This window comes from Akebia trifoliata, chromosome 11, assembly GCF_017979445.1.
Source record: "Akebia trifoliata isolate Shusen 1 chromosome 11, ASM1797944v1, whole genome shotgun sequence".
Lineage (NCBI taxonomy): Eukaryota > Viridiplantae > Streptophyta > Magnoliopsida > Ranunculales > Lardizabalaceae > Akebia > Akebia trifoliata.
This window is the reverse complement of record NC_141385.1, coordinates 18,143,733-18,163,568: the sequence shown is the minus strand read 5'-3', so window position 1 is coordinate 18,163,568 and position 19,836 is coordinate 18,143,733. Positions and strand designations below refer to the sequence as shown.

Here is a 19,836-nt window from a genome sequence, read left to right as displayed (position 1 = left end):
GCTGCAACTCAGAGCTAAATTCATGTCACATCGTGTATATAATTGCATGAAATCACTTTATACTTGATTATCATTCCCGAATCAAGTATTTAATAGAGAATATGTGGAACTTGGGTTTTTTCAGTAATGATCGCCATCATATTGACATGCTTGTTACATTTGTGCCAAAGCCCAATCTTGTATAGTCATTGGTGGCTCATGTGCCATTGGTGATGGAAATGTAAGTTGTTTGAGATATTAACTTCTTTTACGTGTGATTTGATTTTTGATATGGTTTTTTTATATTTCTACTTGGTTCCTTTTTATCTCATTTTTAGATAACTATTTTTTTAAACTCTAATTCATTCTTTCTTTCTTCAAAGTTCATAGTTAAATGTTCTGATATTTTATTGTAGTGAACAGAATTGTACTTTTAGCTCATGTAAATGGTAACTATAATTCAATTTGTGTTACTTGGTGTACTAGAAATTCAATTCTAATTTCTTATTAATTCCATATTTACCTTATATTGAATTGACAAGGTCTCTCTTTCCAATGCTCACTAGGCCGATTTAGTTTAGTCATTGCTAGTAATTTTTCTGTTTGGGAGGCCCCAAACTTGAATTGAACAAATTTGGTTTAATCCGGAAAATTGACCATGAATTGAACTTGCCACATCTTGGCTATTTGTTTTTCAACTTTGTTCAATGTTGATTATGGTTGTTACCATCACTTTCTATGAGGTCATGAGTTCCAACTGAATGCCAAAATGGATATCCTTATAAAAAAACTCGGAAAGTTTGACATTGGAGAAATATTTTCCCGTAGTCCCATTTTCAGCTTTATGCATTGTAATATGTCAATGTGATCCTAACTGTATATCTTCGGTATTTCTTCAATAAAAGATCATCAATGTTGCTAGGGAGACCTAAAAACCCCAAAACAAACTGTAGATTCTTTGTTTCATTTTCTTTTGTCAATCAACTACACATTCATGATGTACTTAATATACTTACATCTTTAGAAGTATTATGTGGTTAGTACTGAACAAAAGTATTACTAAGGGGTAGTATTTAGGGGTGTAAAACATGCGGTAAACAATGACCTTGGTCCAGCAACAATGTTTACTAGAAAGTTTGATGTCAATAACATAGCTACCATGCTTGCAAACACACATAACCCAGTATAATCTAACCTGAGCACTAGTGTCACCTACAAGGAAATGGATGACCACCCTGGACTAGAAACAAGGCCATGCCTCTATTTGTATCTCTTCAGACACATACATTCCCTACTATTGGAAGGAGCAATGGGGTGGCTGAACCTCTGCAGAGAGCTATCTTTAATGCAGACATGGCACTCCATCCTCAAACCCAATTATGGCATGGTAGACCAAGTGCAACCGAGCGTCTTGGCACGAATGACAAGTTAAATGAGCAGGAAGAGCACACAATTGAGAGAGGCACCGAAAGCATTGCGGGTGTTTACTCTCAAGGGTTAGTCATGGAACTTTACAGTTCCGCTGGTTTGTTTAGTTCTTATTCAAGTGGTGAAACTCCCTTGGTTATGGATAAATTCATCAAAAAAATATATATATTCTGAACCACATGTAAGTTTTTTAATTTTATTTTCTAGATGAATATAATATGTATTATGAAAGAAAGGAAAATGAAGTCGAGAAGACCTGCCTAATGATAGATGAGTTTGGAGTAGGTTGTTGAATAATTTGACGCGAGCACTGCAGAGCTTGGGTGTTGATTTGTCACAAACACTTTTTCCTACAATTCCTGACCTGGTAACTCTCCAGACACTTTTTATGATGTTATAAACATGTTTACTTAATTTTGAATACTTGTTTGATCACTTTCTAATTATGTCATTTTAAATTGCTAGATGTTGTTCACTTTAAGCGATAATTTTATATTTTTTCTTATCATCCTTATATCATGCTCATAAATTTGTTTTGATTTTTTTGAGTTGCTAATATGTTGTCCTATGTGTGCTCACAGGTAATCAGTGGCATCAACATGGGTAGCAATTGTGGGTATCACGTGTTAGTACCATATCCAGTGTTTTGCCTTCTTTATGATAGCTACCTTACTACTGACTGAACTAGAGAAATATTCTTGATCATAATGTATGGCCTTTAGCATTCTTGCACTCTCTGATTCTCGAATTCCTGATTATACAAGGAAAGTCGATGTGTATAGCTTTGGGATTGTATTTTGGGAGCTCATGACAGCTCTACTTCCATTTCAAGGGACGACTCCTGTGCAGGCTGTATTTGCTGTGTTAGAGAACGTTGGTTATTTGATACTTCTCTAGTTATTTTTGGCATATTAACATTTTAGATAATTTTTAGTAACTCCTATCATTTTATATTAGATGATTTGTTTATTATTTATATATATATCGCCTTGGGATTTTAGATTGGATACAATACTTTTATTGATGCAGATTGCTCCTTTTCTTTGAAAATCAGTCTCACTATTATAAATGTTTATTAAGTCTCATCTACCAACCTTATTAGAAGATATCTCTGATCAATGTGGATTTTGTATCACATAACTTAATATGAATTTTAAAGAAATTTTAATTAATAAAAGTTCACCTGATCATTTAAGCTGATCTGAACTCCATTTGAATATGAGAGATATAATGTACCTATTGATTCTATATACATTTTATTACAATATATCTTATCTAATAATAATTATTGATTACTCTATATGTGGCAACTGTGGTAGGGGAAGGGTTCTTAGCTCGGGGTGTAACCTTGCAAAATACAGCAGGGCCCTCCAAGTACCAAGTCGTGGCACTCCATGTTGGATCCGATAAGTCAGCATTCTACCAATGTGACATGTTAGCATACCAAGATACCCTCTACGTACACTCCCTTCATCAATTCTACATAAATTGCCTAGTAACCGATACAGTGGACTTTATATTTGGAAATGCAGTAGTGGTATTACTAGACTGCAATCTCCATGCACGACGTCCGAATTCAGGGCAGAAGAACATGTTCACAGCCCTGGGACGAACTGATCCAAACCAGAACACATGAATTGTAATTCAGAAATGTAGAATCGGTGCAACTTCCGATTTGAAACCCGTTCAAAGTAGTTTCCCGTCTTATCTTGGGAGACCATGGAAGGAGTATTCAAGGACAATTGTGATGCAGACGACTATAAGTGATGTCATTGTTCCAGCGGGGTGGTCGGAATGGACGGGTACTTTGATTCAGTTTTTTCTTATTTGTTCTTCAATCAATATGGATGCCCATCATATTCTTGTTTTATGATTTTTATTTTTTTTTTTATTTTTCTGATTTTTTTTACTATTATTTTGTTCATTGTGATTGATGAATTAGATAATCATGTTATTGTTTGTTAAACCTCTAAATTCGATGGTCATACTCTTATGGATTTTGTTTTAAACCCATTCTCCAATAATTTAATAGTCCAGAGCCGTCAAAAAAAATAATTCTACAAGAGAATATTTGACGGGAGGGTCCGTCAAATATGGGTTTTTTTCACATAGTGGCTGAGTTTTCAAGTTAATTTTGGTTATCAAAGAGGCACCATATTCACAATGTCTAACTTGTCTTATGCCCTTCAATTCCTTTTTATCTATGATTGAACGTTAACATCAAGTATATCTATTACTTTCATGGAAATGAGGTCATGATTTATTATTGCACCAAGACTAATAATAGAAAAATATATTTTATTATTATTTTTATTATTATGAGAGAAGGGTAAGTATTGTCACTACTACAAAAATGACATTTAATAATGCTTGCGAAAAAGAAATAGATGACGACTTTTCAAACAGCCGTCATCTAATGTCCGATTTTTATGCCAAAAAAATAAGAAAACCTTTAGATGACGGTTTTTTCAAAAGTCATCATCTAAAGTATAAACCTTTAATGACACTTCTTAGAAAAATCATCATCTAAAGATTTCATAAACTATAGCTGACATTTTACAGAAAAAAAAAAAAAAACAGTCATCTTATGCTCAAAACATAAGAAGATAGTTTTACAAGAAATTGTCATCTAATGTATCCAATCTTGGCGCCAATTTTTGGCTCATCAATACGATGAAAATTTGATAAAAACCATCATCGAATCTGGTATAAATATGAGGAAAAATGTATAAAAACAATTGTCATTGAATGTGGTATAAATACGATGACAATCAATTATATAAAAATCATCATCTTAGGTCTTATAAATAAGATGTCAATTTAAAAAGAAAATGTCCTCTCATGTATTCCAATGTTTACACCCATTATTGGCTCAAATAATATAGATTAAATAAAACGATAATTTTATAGATACCTTGAACACAAAGCATGAGCTTAGTTCCTCTAGATACTCGTGGTAAGGGACCAGTCTCTATTCCTGGGTCTTCCATTCTCTAGTCGTCTGATAGACTACTAAGCTTGAATATCTGAAAACATCGATCTCATCTACCTCGAGATCCAACGCTGCTTTCAACCCTGCTATGCATGCTTCATATTCAGCCTCGTTGTTAGAGCATTGGAACTTCAATCTGATTGCAATTGGCACGTGAGACCCATCTGGTTTAATTAAGACTGCTCCTATTTCGTTTCCTTTCTGATTGGCAGCTCCATCGAAGTACATTTTCCAGCTTGGTTATTTGTCATTGTTGTTTTCAATCTCGGTAAATAGTATGGCTTCATCCGGGAAGTTCGTCTTTAACGGCTCATAGTCAGGCAACGGGTGCTCAGCGAGGTGGTCAGCGATGGCTTGTCCTTTGATGGTTTTTTGGGTGACATAGGTGAGGTCGAACTCAGATAACAATAACTGCCATTTTGTTGTGCGGCCTGTTAGTGCTGATTTTTCGAATAGGTACTTCAGGGGTTCCATCCTGACGATAAGCATAGTCGAGTAACTGAGCAAATAATGACGTAGTCGTTGAGATGCCCAGACTAATGCACAACAAGTCTTCTCAAGTGTTGAATATTTCGCTTCGTAATCGGTGAATTTCTTGATGAGATAATAGATGGCCTGTTCTTTTCATCCCGATGCATCGTGTTGTCCTAGCACACACCCCATTGACGTTTCTTGTACTGAGATGTACATCAGCAGGGGTCACCCTGGGGTAGGAGGAAGTAAGACTGGTGGATCGAGCAAATATTACTTGATCTTGTCGAATGCTTCTTGACAGTCTTTGTTCCACTTCTTCGGTGTATCTTTCCTCAGTAGCTTGAATACCGATTCACAGATAGGCGTGAGTTGAGCTATAAATCTACTGATATATATTGTATCATCCCCAGAAAGCCCCGAATGTCTTTTTCTGAAACAGGTGCCTTCATTTCGAGGATATACTTGGTTTTTGTCGGATCTATCTCGGTACCTCTTCTGCTGACAATAAATCCCAGTAGCTTGCCCGGTGTTGCCCCGAATACACATTTTACCGGATTTAGCCTCAAACTGTATTTTCTGAGTCTGTCGAACAGCTTCTTCAGATTCACCAGATGGTCTTCTTCAATGTCGGATTTAACAATCATGTCGTTTATGTAGACCTCCATTTCCTTATGGATCATGTCGTGGAATAATGCGGTCATTGCCTGTTGGTAAGTCGTCCCTGCGTTCTTTAATCCGAATGGCATGACTTTATAGTGGAAGTACCCCATGGTGTGATGAATGCAGTCTTTTCCTAGTATTCTTCTTCCATTTTTATCTGGTTATAGCCTGAGAAGCCATCGATAAATGAAAACATGTCGTGCCTTGCTGTACTATCGATTAGAGTGTGAATGTGTGGAAGTGAAAAATCATCCTTAGGACTGGCCTTGTTCAAGTCTCGATAGTCGACACACATGCGTACTTTTTCGTTTTTCTTGGGTACTGGTACAACATTAGCCAGTCGCTCAGGGTATGTAGAAACTATAAGAAATCCGACTTTGAATTGTTTCATGACCTCATCTTTGACCTTGAGGGTCCATTCTGGCTTTAGTCTTCTTAGTTTTTGCTTGATTGGCTTACTTCCGAAAGCAATTGGCAGTTTGTGGATGACTAGATCTGTGTCTAACCCAGGCATATCCCTGTACGACCATGCGAAGACATCCTGATACTTCTGTAAGAATTCGACCATTTCTTCTTTTTGTTGCGACGTTAATAAGGCTCCAATCTTGACGATTCGTGGGTCCTCTTCGGTACCAAGATTGATTGAATCTGTATCCTCGATGTTTGGCTGAACACCTCTCTCATGACGTTTTACCAAGTCTTTGATTTCTTTTGGTGGGTACTTCATTTCGTCCTCGTATTCTTCGATCCCCATGAGGTCGAAGTCGAGTTCAAGATCGAAATCATACTTATCCCTTTCAAATTCTGTTTTATCTAAGTACTCATTTGACGGAGACAGATCCCTCGAAAACTCTTTTTTTTATTTTTGAAAAATATCTATTTTTTTATAATTTTAAAAGCTTTTTGATTTTTTTGATTTTTGAGGAATTTTTGATTTTTTTACTTTTTGAGGAATATTTATTTTCTAGATACCTGAAATAAGAAGAACAATCATGCAAATTTGTTAATAAAGATAGGGAGCCCTCAAAACAGTCTTTGCCCAAGGACGAGAACTCGTTATGATCCTCGGACAAATTGATGTCGCCTAACGGCATTTTTTTTGAGGCCTCAACAGCCTCAAGAGTTAATAGGAATTCTTCCCAGTTGTGCAATGTCTCCCCCTCTCTGAGGGGGCGAATGAGATGAGCAAGTAATTTGTTGGATGGTTTGATTGGTGGTTCGGAGATGACCATGATCTCCGATTGATTGTTGTCAGATTAGGGTATAGTCCCCCCCAAACTCGGTGGGATGACGACTGATGCCTAGTCGATTCCAGTAGGAAAAGGTGAGTCGTTCTCTTGGTTGGTAGTGATCTCCACTTTGTTGGATTTTGGGGCGGTCTCTGATGGACTTTTATCAGAATCCCCATTGAATAGAATATCAATGCCTTCTACGAAGGATGACTTGGTCTTCCTGAATGTACATTGGTGTGAAATTTACCCTTTTTGGTTTTTTGCTGGTTGTGGTTCTGATAGACTGTCGGATCTGATATGTGATTTTCGAAAGCTAACGCTGATATGTTGGATTCTGCCTAGATTCCAGATATTCGGTTCACGATTTTGCCTTCTCGCTAGTCGAAGCTCTTTTTTCTTGTCATTCATTTCTGTAATATCCCTTTTTGTGGGCCTAAACCCTAGACCAAAATAAGGGGTGTGTTGTTTTGCTTCGACCGGTGTAGCTCTCCCTCTTCCTCCCGGTCCCAACCCTTGCTTGGGTCGGTAATCTACCTTTTTCATAACCCGACCAATCATCAGATTTGTTCTCAATAGCTTTGCTTTTACCTTCTTCAGCCCCTTCTCAATATGATTGACAACGGCGAATTGGTAGGAGTGGTACATCACTTTATCCTTCGTCATCTCAATGTCGATGAATGGCACATCAGGAGCTCTCCCAGCTAGGATAAGATTTTCTGCCAGTATCGATATCATTCTCTGTCCCATAATGAATTTGACTCTTTGGTGCAACGAAGATGGTACAACCCCTGCTATATGGATCCATGGCCTACCCAATAATAAATTGAAGGTTGTCGGTATCTCCATGACCTCAAACGTTACTTCAAAGGTGCAAGGACCTATCGTGATAGGTAAATCTACCTCCCCCAGGGAATCCCTTCTCGAACACCTTGTTATTAGGCTTGACATGTGACCAATCAGCATTGAGTTTCCGGAAGGTTTCAAGCGGACAGACATTAAGTGCTGAACTATTATCAATCAGTACCCTGGCAACCATCATGCCCTTGCATACGACCATGATGTTTAATGGCTCTACGTGCCCTCGTCTTTCTGGCACGAATTCACTTTCAGTGAATATGATGGGATTAGGAGCCATTATTTGGCCAACCGTTTGCTCCAACTGAGTCGATGAAGTAGTTTTAGGTACATGTGATTTTCCCAGAACTCTCAGTAATGCCTCTTGGTGTTCTTCTGATTTTTTGCAGTAGGCCCAAAATACTGATTTGAGCTGGTTGTTTGTTTAGCTAGTCCACAACATTATGCTCACTTTTTCGAACAAGCTTAATGAAGTCCGCAGCTTGCTTGTCTGTCACTTTCACCTTCTCTTCCATCTTGTCATCTTTATACAGTTTACCTTTTCCCTTTGCTTTCCTTTGTTCGTCGTCGGTCACCTCTTTTGCAGTCTCTTTTGTTTCTTCCCTGATATTTACCCCATTTTCTCACAATTTCTAGCATTTTCCTGCCCTTGTTATACGGTCAATATTAGCCACTATTGCTTCCTTCATGGTTTCAACCCCTGTGGTTGTGATGATGGTGGTCTCGTAACTCCAGGAAACTACCTAGTCAGAGCTATAGAGGAATGGTTTAGGTGAGCGAATGGTTATTGGAAGTGGATCGGGTTTTACACTGAGAATGAGGGGTGGTGGTGATGATTTGGACGTAGTAGTGGTGGGAGGAGTTACATGAGGATTGTAGACACCCCAATTTGAACAGACCCATACTCGAAAGGGCCCAAAAAATAGATTTTTCAATTAAAATTTCCAACGGGCCTCAAAAGCCCAAATCAATTGAAATATGGCATTTTGATCGAATCAAGGCCCTTAAGACCCCCTAAGGGTCTAGGGTCCACCAAAAGGACTCGGCCTACCTTACGCTTTCCCAATATTCACTGCTCCGCTTCCAAAACCAAAAATGCCAAATTTTGAATAAAGTTCACCAACGGGCCTAAAAAGCCCGATTTGCCAACATGTGGCAGTTTGATTAATTCAATAAATTCAAAAATCTTAAAAAAATTAATAAATTAAAAAATGTGAGACTTGGGATGCCTACCCCTTCTCTAATACCACCGCTCCGCCTCCGAATCCGCAAAAATCATAGGCCCACCTAAGGCCCACAAGCCCTCAACACTTTCCTAAATCAATTTCTCACCTTACCCCTAACCTAAAATCAATCCCACATCACCTAAAATCTAAAATCAACCTATACCCTCAAAACCCATCCTAAAATAACCCCCAACCAATTCCTAAAACTCCAAAATCATTTCAAAACCCAAGCCCAACACTACTAAAGTCACAAATCATTAACCATATCCAATTCATTATCCAACCCACAACCCTAACCCATAAACCACAACCCACATCAACCAATCACTCTTTTATCATCAAAAGATGACACATGTCATCACCCCATCTCACCTCCCTCACCTAACTACCTACCCCATTAATTTTTTTTAAACCTCATCTACCTACACATCAACCCATCACCTTTTCTCTCAAATCAAACACATCTACCCACCCCCCTAACCTATACCTCATCCTAATCTACCCCTATCATTTCCTACAAAACCTACATCTATAATCTAAACCTACACCCATTCTCTCAAATCAAACACTCATCATTTCCCATCAACTCATCTCAACCCTTCATTTTCACCACTTTGACACATGGCATCATCTCCCTCACCCTCCTAAAATATCATCAACCACCCTCTTAAATCCTCCATTCTCTTAAACCAAACACCACTTAATCACAACCACTAATTAATTACCCCCTCACACAATCTCATCTTCTCAACCACTCTCATCAATTCTCTTCCATCTAATACTCAACCCAAATGGGTTGAAAGATCCAACCCATTTGGGTTGTAAACAACCCATTTAACCTCCCTTCCCTAAATACCCTCCTATCTCTCCCAAATTACACCCACTCCTCTCTCAAACTCATAACCATTCTATCATTTTTCTTTACTTCACCCCATTATACCCCTAAAATAACTCCTCAACATCTATAAATACCCTCATCCTCTTTCCAAAAAAGCCCTCACTTTCACTACAAAAATTCTCACCAACTCTCTCTACTAACAACTATCATCATTCTCACTAAGAAAAATCTTACCAATTCTCTCTCACTAATCCTCCCCAAGTCTCACAAAAAAAATATCACATACTACACTCATCTCTCTCATCATCTCTTCTTTACTTCTTCAACCATACAAGAGTTATATTTTCTTAAAATACTAAGGACTCAAGAAGACTCAAAGAAGAAGAAGAAAAGAAGAAAGAAGATACAAGGTGGGTGCAACAAAAATAACCTCCTTCTCTTCTACACCCTCTCCTCCTCCCTTTTCTATCATCCCCCTCCTCTTCACTTTGTCAAATGGATTTGTGATGAATGGACCTCAAGGCAAATGATCCATTAGGATCATCTCTTTCAATGAGATGATCCTATGATTGAACCGAAAGTAAATCCCTATTTAGGGTACAAATGCACACACGTGGCACTTTATTTTTTGTATTTTTTTTAAATCAAATGACCGAGTTGAGTTGAGGTTACCACTATTTAGTAGGGAGAAAAGGGTGCTTAACACCTTCCCTTTTCTCCAATCGAGCCGCTTACCCCGAATCTCAAGGTTCGATTAGTTCTTATCCACCAAGAGTCACTAAACGCCAAAAATGTCACTTTTTCAAAAAATACACATCGAGTGACCATTCACACCCACTTACAATATGAATGGTGGCGACTCTTAATCTTAGTAGATGTGGTCATCGTAATGACGAAATCACGTGTCTACAAGGATTGTATGAAATGACGAGTGGTGGACGTGGAGACGAAGTGTCTAGTATGTGAAGGGGGGCCGATTGATCCTTGAGAACATGGTGGTGTGAAGGGTATAACAAGGGGAGGTCGGGTCAAATTTTGATAATGGGTGATCCGTAAGATATAACTAAAGGCGATCGAGTAGTAGTATTTTGATGAGTGGGATGGATGGTGAGGTCGACCATTCTGAGAGGTAGTTGTGAGTTCTGTGATGGATTTGTTGCATAATGGTTGACTGTGTTAACCGTTGATGTCCTTGATTCGTGGGTTAAGTGGACCCTGATTTTTGCCCCGATAGGCGCTATCAAATTCGAAGGATTGAAATCGAGTTCTCCACGAACAACATTTACCCCGTGCCCGCTCCCCTCTCCATTGTGAGTTGGTAAGGGGTTTTGATTGATATTCTATTGTTAGGGTGGGTTGGCAGGCCATCTAGGATGAGAGCCTTTTTATCGATCAAGTTCTGTATTTGATGTTTGAGCTGCCAGCATTGGTCTGTAGAATGCCCTGGTGCACCCATATGAAATTCACAGAACAGGTTAGGGTTGTACCCTGGCCCTTTAGCAGCCTCGGGGTTTGGTGGACGTTTCGCAAGGTACTCACCCCTAAGCAAGATTGGCAGTAATTCCGATAGTGTCATGGGTAACCTAGTGAACACTCTGTTTACTTTGTTGGGACGTGTCTGCTGCTTCTGCCCATATAGTGGTGCCTGTTGTGCAATCAATGGGGGATTTGCTTGAAATGGATTCTGAGGTGGAAGGTTCCATGTCGGCGGTACTGGTGCCCATGAAGTTGATGGTGCTTGGGGTCTCGATGCTGGTGAAGGGATGAAGAGGGGTCAGTTTGGATATACGTTGTTAACTTGTGGTTCTTCCCTCTTCTTTCCCGTAGGCACTGGCTTTCTCTGAGAAGGGATTCATGTTGTTGCCCCTAGACTCATGAAATCAAAGATCAGATTGGTTCGGATCCCATCCTCGACCCGATCTGCCACTTATACTAGATTCGAGAATGTGCCTGTGGTGTGCCCCACCAGATGAGTATAGAAGGCGTGCCCTAGTATCGAGATAAACGTAGTATTCATCTCTTACTCTGTCATTGCGGGCCTTACTTGTGAGGTGGACTCTCGCCATCTCTATGTATACTCTTTCACCGTTTTCCATTGCTTTCTTGTCATCTTGGCCATGTCATTTCGATCTAGCCCCACATCAGTATTGAATCAAAAATTCTACCAGAAAATTTCGGCTAGGTCCTGCCAGTTCTTAATGAGTGAGTGATCCAATCCAGAAAACCATTTGAGTGCCGACCCTGTTAAGCTCCTCAGAAACAATTGCACCAATAACCTGTCATCCTCGCCATACTGTCACATGGATCCACAATACAACTTCAGATGCGACAACAGACACCCTACTCCGTTATATTTTTCAAATTCTGGATACTTGAACTTGGCCGATAATTGAGCATTGGGGTAGAAGCACAGATCCTTGAATCGGGTTCCGCTCATAGTGTTGAGGCCCTTCATCTTCCTCATCTTTTCCTACAGAGATTCGATTTGCTGAGCCAAATTTTCATCTGTTGCATTTTTGGTTTCCGTAGCCCTGTACTCACATTCATCGTCTGGAATGACCGCAAGGGGTGGTCAATTCTATAGAATATAGAGCGGAGGCCCCTGGTATTTAGGCACTGCAGGTGGCATTGTGGTCTGTGGTCCCTGTGGAGGTTGCTCGGAGAACTTTTGATTCGATCCGGATGCGTGTTGCTGTATCGTTTGAGCTTGTAGGATGCTGGCATTGGCTAACACAGTACTTACTATCTTTTCTAGTCTTTCAATTATCTTTAATAGTGTTGTTATTTGCGGTCGATACCTGACGCTTCGGTCACTGGAGGTTGTGCTGGTTCAGAAGAACTCATGGTAACGGTGGACGATCTGAGAAAATAGGAAGGCACTTCTGACTGCTTGCATTTCTTTCGCTTGGCCACCGGTGTATACAGACGACCGAGTGTTACTATTTTATTTACAAAAAATAAAGATGCGTGATGTTTTATTAAGTCGGGTAAAGTTGTTTATTATGAGTTTTAGCGATAAAGTAAGTTCTCGGCGCGGAGCCGGCATCAACACGGAGTTGGTAAAAAGTTTTACAAAAGAATTACATCAGCACGGAGCTGGCATCGACACGAAGTCGGCATCAACACGGAGTTGGCATTAGCATGGAGCTGGCATCGACATGGAGTTGGTAAAATATTTTAAGAAAGATAATTTCATAAGCACGGAGCTGGCATTGACACGAAGTCGGAGAAATATTTTGACAGTGAAATTATCTCAGCACGGAGCTGGCATCGACACGTAGTCGGCATCAACAAGGAATTGGCATTAACACGGAGCTGGCATCAATACGGAGTCGAGAGAGCATTTTGAAAAAGTAATTTCATCAGCACGGAGCTGACATCGACACGGAGTCAGGAAAATATTTTGAAAAAGTAATTTCATCAGTACGGAGCTGGCATCGACACGGAGTCGGGAAGACATTTTGAAAAAGTAATTTCATCAGCACGGAACTGGCATCGATCCGGAGTCGGAAAATATTTTGAAAAAGTATTTATCTCAGCACGGAGCTGGGAAAATGTTTTGAAAAGATAATTTCTAAGATAAGTCGAGTTGGAATAACCCATGTTCTTGGCAGCTTCCAATTCAGTTCTTTGAAATCATCGCCGACTAGGCAGACTTCCAAGGAAGAGGTGGGCACAATGGCACTCTTAAATCACCTTGTTCCCTGAATAGACGTAGTATATCCCCCTTGTATCAACAGGGTAAGATCTTTCTAGGCACCGACTTTGATCAATAACTACAATTGGTGCTTTTGGAAATCTGATTTTTTTTTTTTAAGATTGAATTCCCTTGAATTGATTGATTGGTTGTTATCTTTGTTAGATCATAGACTTGGTTTGAAATTTGATATGGATCCGGTTTGTAGTAGATCGGGTCTTAGACTTAGTCGAAACGGATATGGGTTGTGGACCCAGTTTAAAATGGATTTGGATTATAAACCTAGTTGAAATGGGTCTGGTTCATGGACCTAGTGGAAACAGATCTGGGTCTTGGACCTAGTTGGATTGGATCTGGGTCGCGGACCTAGTTGAAGTGGGTTTGGGTCGTAATCCAGTTGAAATGGGTTTGGATCTGGGTCGTGGACCCAGTTGGTGCGGATATGGATCCGGGTCGTAGACCCAGCTTGAAAATGGGTCTAGGTTGTAAACCCAGTTGAAATGGGGTTGGATCTGGGTTGTGGACCCAATCGATATGGATATGGATCTGGGTCGTAGACCCAGTTGAAAAGGTACATGGATCTGGGGTCGTGGACCCTATTTGAAAATGAATCTAGGTCGTGGACCCAATTGGATTGGATCCGGGTTACGGACACAGTTGGATTGGATCTGGGTCGTGGACCCAGTTGAAATGGGTCTGGGTTGGCGACCCTGTCGAGGTGGATCTGGGTCGTGGATCCAGTTGGAAATGGATTTGGATCATGGACCCAATTGGATTGGATCTGGGTCATGGACCTAGTTAAAATGGATCTGGGTCGTGGACCCAATTTTGTCGGGTACGGGTCGTGGGCCCGGTTAAAAGGGATACAAGTGGGGACCCGATTCACAAGATTGTTTCGAGTTGGGGAATCCGTAGATTCTTCCCCTATTTTATTTATTTACATTGATTGACAAAGTCCATTTTCTTTAACTCGTTTAAAACTTGGGTTTTTCTAAGGGTACCGTCAATGTTTGATCAATTGTTAGTAGCCCCCTTCAAAAATGGACTGTCGAGTTCACTCTATAGGGTCGAGTTCACTCTGGTCCATGTTAATGGCACGAACGTAACCCTCAACCTGTTATCCGTGTTTTGGGCACGGATGAGACATTCACTGTTTCAACCGTGCTTAAAAGACGGATGAGGTGCTTACTGTTTCAACCGTGTTTCGAACACGGATGATGCATATTCTATTTCAACCGTGTTACTAACACGGATGATGCTCATTTTGTTTCAACCGTGTTCCCAACACGGATGGGATACATTTTCGCCTGTCCATGCCATGGACACAGACCAGAAAGAATTCCAACCTCTGGATTTTCACAGAAATGGCCCTTTGGCCCACTGTTTTGCTTCCTTCCTTCACTGTTTTTTTTTTTTTTGTTTTTTTGTTTGGACATAAATGTGATGCATTCCTCCCCTTTTACCTAAGGGGAGATAAGAAGGAAACAAAGATAAATCCTACGGTCTACGTGTGCCTCTTTGGGCATACAACTTGGGCTTCGAGGTCCGAATACATCAAACACGTACAACTTTGCCTTGGGGTTCGATGTAACATTAAAATTTTGTGTCCTAGCTCATCTAGCCGGGCACATGCATGAGTTTAATAGGTGGCTTCACGGTTACCCGATCTTCAAACCTCGATGCATACCGAAGTACACACGTCGTTGGTTGGTGATCGGGTTTGATGTGTTCATTCCCGACACTTGAAATAATGATCTAAAGCCGTGGAACTACTAAGCATCGGGGCTAAGTATATTGAGGGTGGAGTGGCTCGGAAGTGAGGCTATGCTCGCAAGTGCACACGTGCATTTTCATTCATTATTCTTTATCGACCCCCTTACAAACATCATAATGAAAAAAATGTAAGTAAATATTACATCGAGAACATAATAATGAAAACAAAAGTAAAACAATACACACACAACCAACAACAAACAACATTAGTAAGAGAAAAATCTATTTTTTTTTCAAATGACCGAGTTATCCACGAGGGATAAGCCATTCCTCCCCAGTGGAGTCGTCAGCCGTAGATATGTGGTTTTCGTCATTATGATGGTCACATCTACTATGGTTTGGAGTCGCCACCATTCATGTTATAAGTGGGTGTGAATGGTCACCCGATGGACATTTTCCAAAAAATGACATTTTTGTCATTAATGACTCGCGATGGATAAAAAACTAATCGAACCTAGGGATTCGGGTAAGCGGCTCGGTTGGAGAAAATGGAAGGTGTTAGGCACCCTTTTCTCCCCGTCAAATGGCGGTAACCTCTACGTAACTCGATCATTTTAATTTTTTAAAGAAAGGTGAAAAATAATGCGCCACGTGGGTACATTAGTACCCTAGATAGGGGTTTGTTTTCGACTTAATAATAGGGCCATTTAATCATAGGGTTATTTCATTGATGGAAATGACCCTTATAAACCTTTAGCCTTGGGGTCCATTCATCCTAAACTATTTAAATAAATTGAAGATGAGGGGGTGATAGAAGAGGGAAGAGGAGAAGATTAGAGAGAGAGAGAGGGGGGGTGTACTTCGAACCCACCTTGTACTCTTGATCTTCTTTTCTTCTTCTTCTTCTCTCCTATGTCTTCTTCTATGAGGCTTTTTAGGTCCTTAGTAAAATTTGAGAGAATATATATTTTCTTTGTGAGAGATTAGTGTGGGATTGGAGATGAGGAGAGAAAGTAAATTTTTATTTCTTTTTTGGTGAGACTTGGTAACCAATTTTGGAAGGAGGGGAGGGGTATTTATAAGTGTTGGGAGGATGTTTGGGGGTATAATGGGATTGAAGGTTGGGAGAATGGGTAATGGCATGATTTTTAAAAGATGGGGATATAATATTTGGAGTGAATTTGGGGGTAATTTTGTAAAGAATGAAAATGGGTGAGGTTTTGACCCAAATGGTTTGGATCCTACCCAAATTCATTTGGGTAGAGTGTTTGGTAGGTTGAGATGAGTGATGGTTGATGGGAGAGTGGGGGTGTAAGAGGGTTGTTTAGGAGAAGGAGTGTTAGGTTGGTTGAAGATGTGAGATGTTTAGATTTAGGAGAATGGGTTGTGTAAGAGGTGGATAGATTGGGTTTTGGGAGGAGAAAGAGGATGATGCCATGTGGCATATGTGATGAGAGAGTGAAGTGATGAGATTGGTTGATGGTTGATGGTGGTTGTTTGATTAGAGAGAAGAGTATGGGTTGGTTAGTTGATGATGAGGGGGGTATGGGTTGAGGTGATTTTATTGGAGTGTTTTAAGAAAAATGATGATTGTAGATGTGGGTGTGATGTGGGTGGTTGTTGATGTTAGAGAATGATGATAGATTAGGGTGTGTTGGGTATGGGTTGTGATGTGATTGATTAGAAAATGGGGATAGGTTAGATTAGTGTAGGGTATGGGTTGAGGTGATTTAGGAGAGATGTAAGGTGGGTTAGATGAGTTGTTTGGAGAATGGTGATGGGGATAGGTGATTAGAGGAGGGGGGTGAAGGATGGTGGTGACATGTGTCATTTTTTGAGGTTGGGAAGGTGATTGGTTGATGTGGGTAATGGATAATGGGTTAGGGTGGTAGGTTGGATAATGGATTGGGTATGGATAGTGGTTTGTGGATTTTTGATATATTGGGCTTGGACTTTTTAGAGGGTTATGGGCTATTTTGATTTAGATAAGGTTTGTTTGTGGGTTGGATTTTTTAGGATGGTTTATTTTAGAGTTTAGGTGATTTTAGGTTGGGGGTAAGGTGAGAAATTATTTTAGGAAATAGGTAAAAGTTTGTGGGCCTCGAATGGGCTTGCGGTGTTTGCGGGTTTGGAGGTAAGACGGGGAAGGTAGATGAGGAGTAGGCGTCCCAAGTCTCACATTTTCATTTTTTTATCTTTTTAGGATTTTTAGAAATTATTAAATCGACTAAAATACCACGTGATGGCGAATCAGGCCTTTTAAGCCCGTTGAAGGATTTTATCGATTATTTGGTTATTCTAGGATATAGTGGTGGAGCGATGAGGTTGAACACGTGTAGGATGGGTCACAACCCTTTCTGTAGGTCCCCTAGACCATTGGGAGGTCTTAGGGGCCATCGGTTCAATCGACAAGCCATTTTTCAGCGATTTGGGCTTTTTTGTTGGAAAATTGATATTTTGGAGGAAGCGTGGTAGATGGGTGCATGTTGAATCCTTTTAGTGGACCTACTAACCCATTGAGAGGTGTTGGAGGCTTTGATTTTGGCGAAAATGCCATACTTCGACGATTCGGGCCTTCGAGGCCCGTTGGTCACGTTTATTAAAAATTACTGTTTTTGGGCCCTTTCAAGTGAGGACCCGTTCAAATTGGGGTGTCTACAATGTTTGATGATGTGATAAAGGATTGCGTGTTGATTGGCGATTAGTGGTAGACTTCAGAATTTTTTTTAGATATTGATAGATCGATGATTACTCAGATTTCAAACATTTTTTAGGTAAAGATGATTAGTGGATAAAAAATTTTTCTTTTTCCTTTTTTTTTTTCATTCATGTCCTTGGTGCCAATTAAGATTTTCACTAAGCCCAGCTCCATAATTTTGCACATCAATGCCCTTTCAGGTTTTCATCATGCCTACGGTATTTGATCTTACCATGACTAGATTTTTTTTTTTTTCACAATGCCTTTGGAGGTTTTTACTGTGTCTTTTCAAGTCACGATACACTTCTTGTAAAACTCCTCTTAAATAATTATTTTTTCATCGCCAGCGAACATTCATTGTAGAAGTAATCTTTTCAAACCATTTCTCAATAAAGAGGACTTAATTTTAGGATTGTAACATGGATAGGGTTTAGGTTCGCAAAGAAATGGTATAGGCTCAAATATGAAATTTGATATAATGGATAGGTTGAACTGTAGGTTTGCCTTTTATTCTTTTTTTGTGAGAATAAAACTACATCTCATTTTGCATGAGACAGAAAGAACTCATTTATGCATGTTTGAGAGCATCAAGTGGGATGGTAGATTCAGAAGATGACTGCCCAAGCACGGGATCTGATAGGGTTTAGTCTTTTTGTATTCCTTGATTTCGTGGCACGGGACTCGTTTGAAATCTTGGATTTGATGAAATTGGATGATTAATAGAAAATGACTACCCAAGCATAGGGTCTGATAGGATTTGCCTTATTAATTCTTCGATTTCGTGGCACGTATCTCATTTGAAATCTTATGATTAATGGATTTTGGGATGATTAATGCTTTAAACCATACTTCATTGAGTTTGATCCGAGTCACTTTGAACGAGATCTCTTTTTTTTTTTTAATTTTTTTACAATGATATTATTTTTTTCTTTCAAAATTGCCTTATTGTGGGATGGCATGCCCCAGTTCTAGGTAATTGAAGGATAATGAAGGCTCGACTGGGTTGATTAGCGGTATATATATTAGGTTAGTAGAAGGAAGGTCTCTCATCATTCTGAGATTTGATTTTTCAATAACATACTTGGATGTCACTTAATGCTTATCAACTCAAGAGATAATTTTTACAGATTTGAATCCTTAATAGTGGTTGATCCTTCGTAATTGGATTAGAATCTTCTCCTTTCACAAGGGCTGAACTATTTTGCTAGACTTTCATTGATTCACTATTTTTTTTAGTATTCTTTTGACGTTCTTCTTCATTTGTTGATCATTTTCGATATGCTTCCTAGGGATCTTTAGGATCGTTCGTTTAGGCTTGCCCCTGAATCGATACATACATTCTTCATTTTCTTCTTTGATAAATCTTGCAAGGAAAATCTCTAAAGAAGAATAAATTAGTACATCGTTGACATGGACTTTTTTTCAAGCTGCGAGTTCCATTTGAGAATTGAACATTGAAATAGAAGTGCTTGAATCGGACTTGATACTTTTAAAATGAAGGCTTTTGGTAGATGAATGTGATTTTAATCGCCTTAGGTAAGACTGAAAGCGCCCTCGATCTGCGGGGTGCGCGGATCCGCTTTTGACTCTTGAGGTTTGGGAGTCGCCACCTAGTTATTGTGGTCTAGGAACCAAACTGACTCTAACATGGATAAAAAGAACTAATCTACCACAAAAAATCTGAATTCGGGGATCATGTTACGTGGTTGGAAGGTGTTAGGCACCAACCCCGCCCGGCCAAAGCCGGTCTCTACTAACTTCCCAAATATATCACATTGCTAAAAACCTAGATAAAAATAAAAAAATTACATACCTTTCCGATAGCAAGGATTTTGTTCCCTCAGATCTGACAAAAAGAGCTCCTTGTACTGTACTCCCTTGCTTCGTTCTGTCTCCGAATTTGACTTCAGATCTCCTAGATCAAGGTATCTCCTTGTTTTTGGATCTGAACTCTTCAAGTTTGTTGCGGATTTGGGGGTGTTTTTGGAGGGATTTTAGGTGTTTTCTAGACTAAAATTGAAGGAGGGATGTTAGGTAAGGAGTT

At 39.7% G+C, this 19,836-nt stretch overlaps 1 pseudogene; it reads left to right on the top strand.

Moving 5' to 3' along the window:
• Positions 1 to 2,475: 2,475 nt before the first annotated feature.
• Positions 2,476 to 3,280, top strand: LOC147391073 (pectinesterase pseudogene; annotated as a pseudogene).
• Positions 3,281 to 19,836: the final 16,556 nt, after the last annotated feature.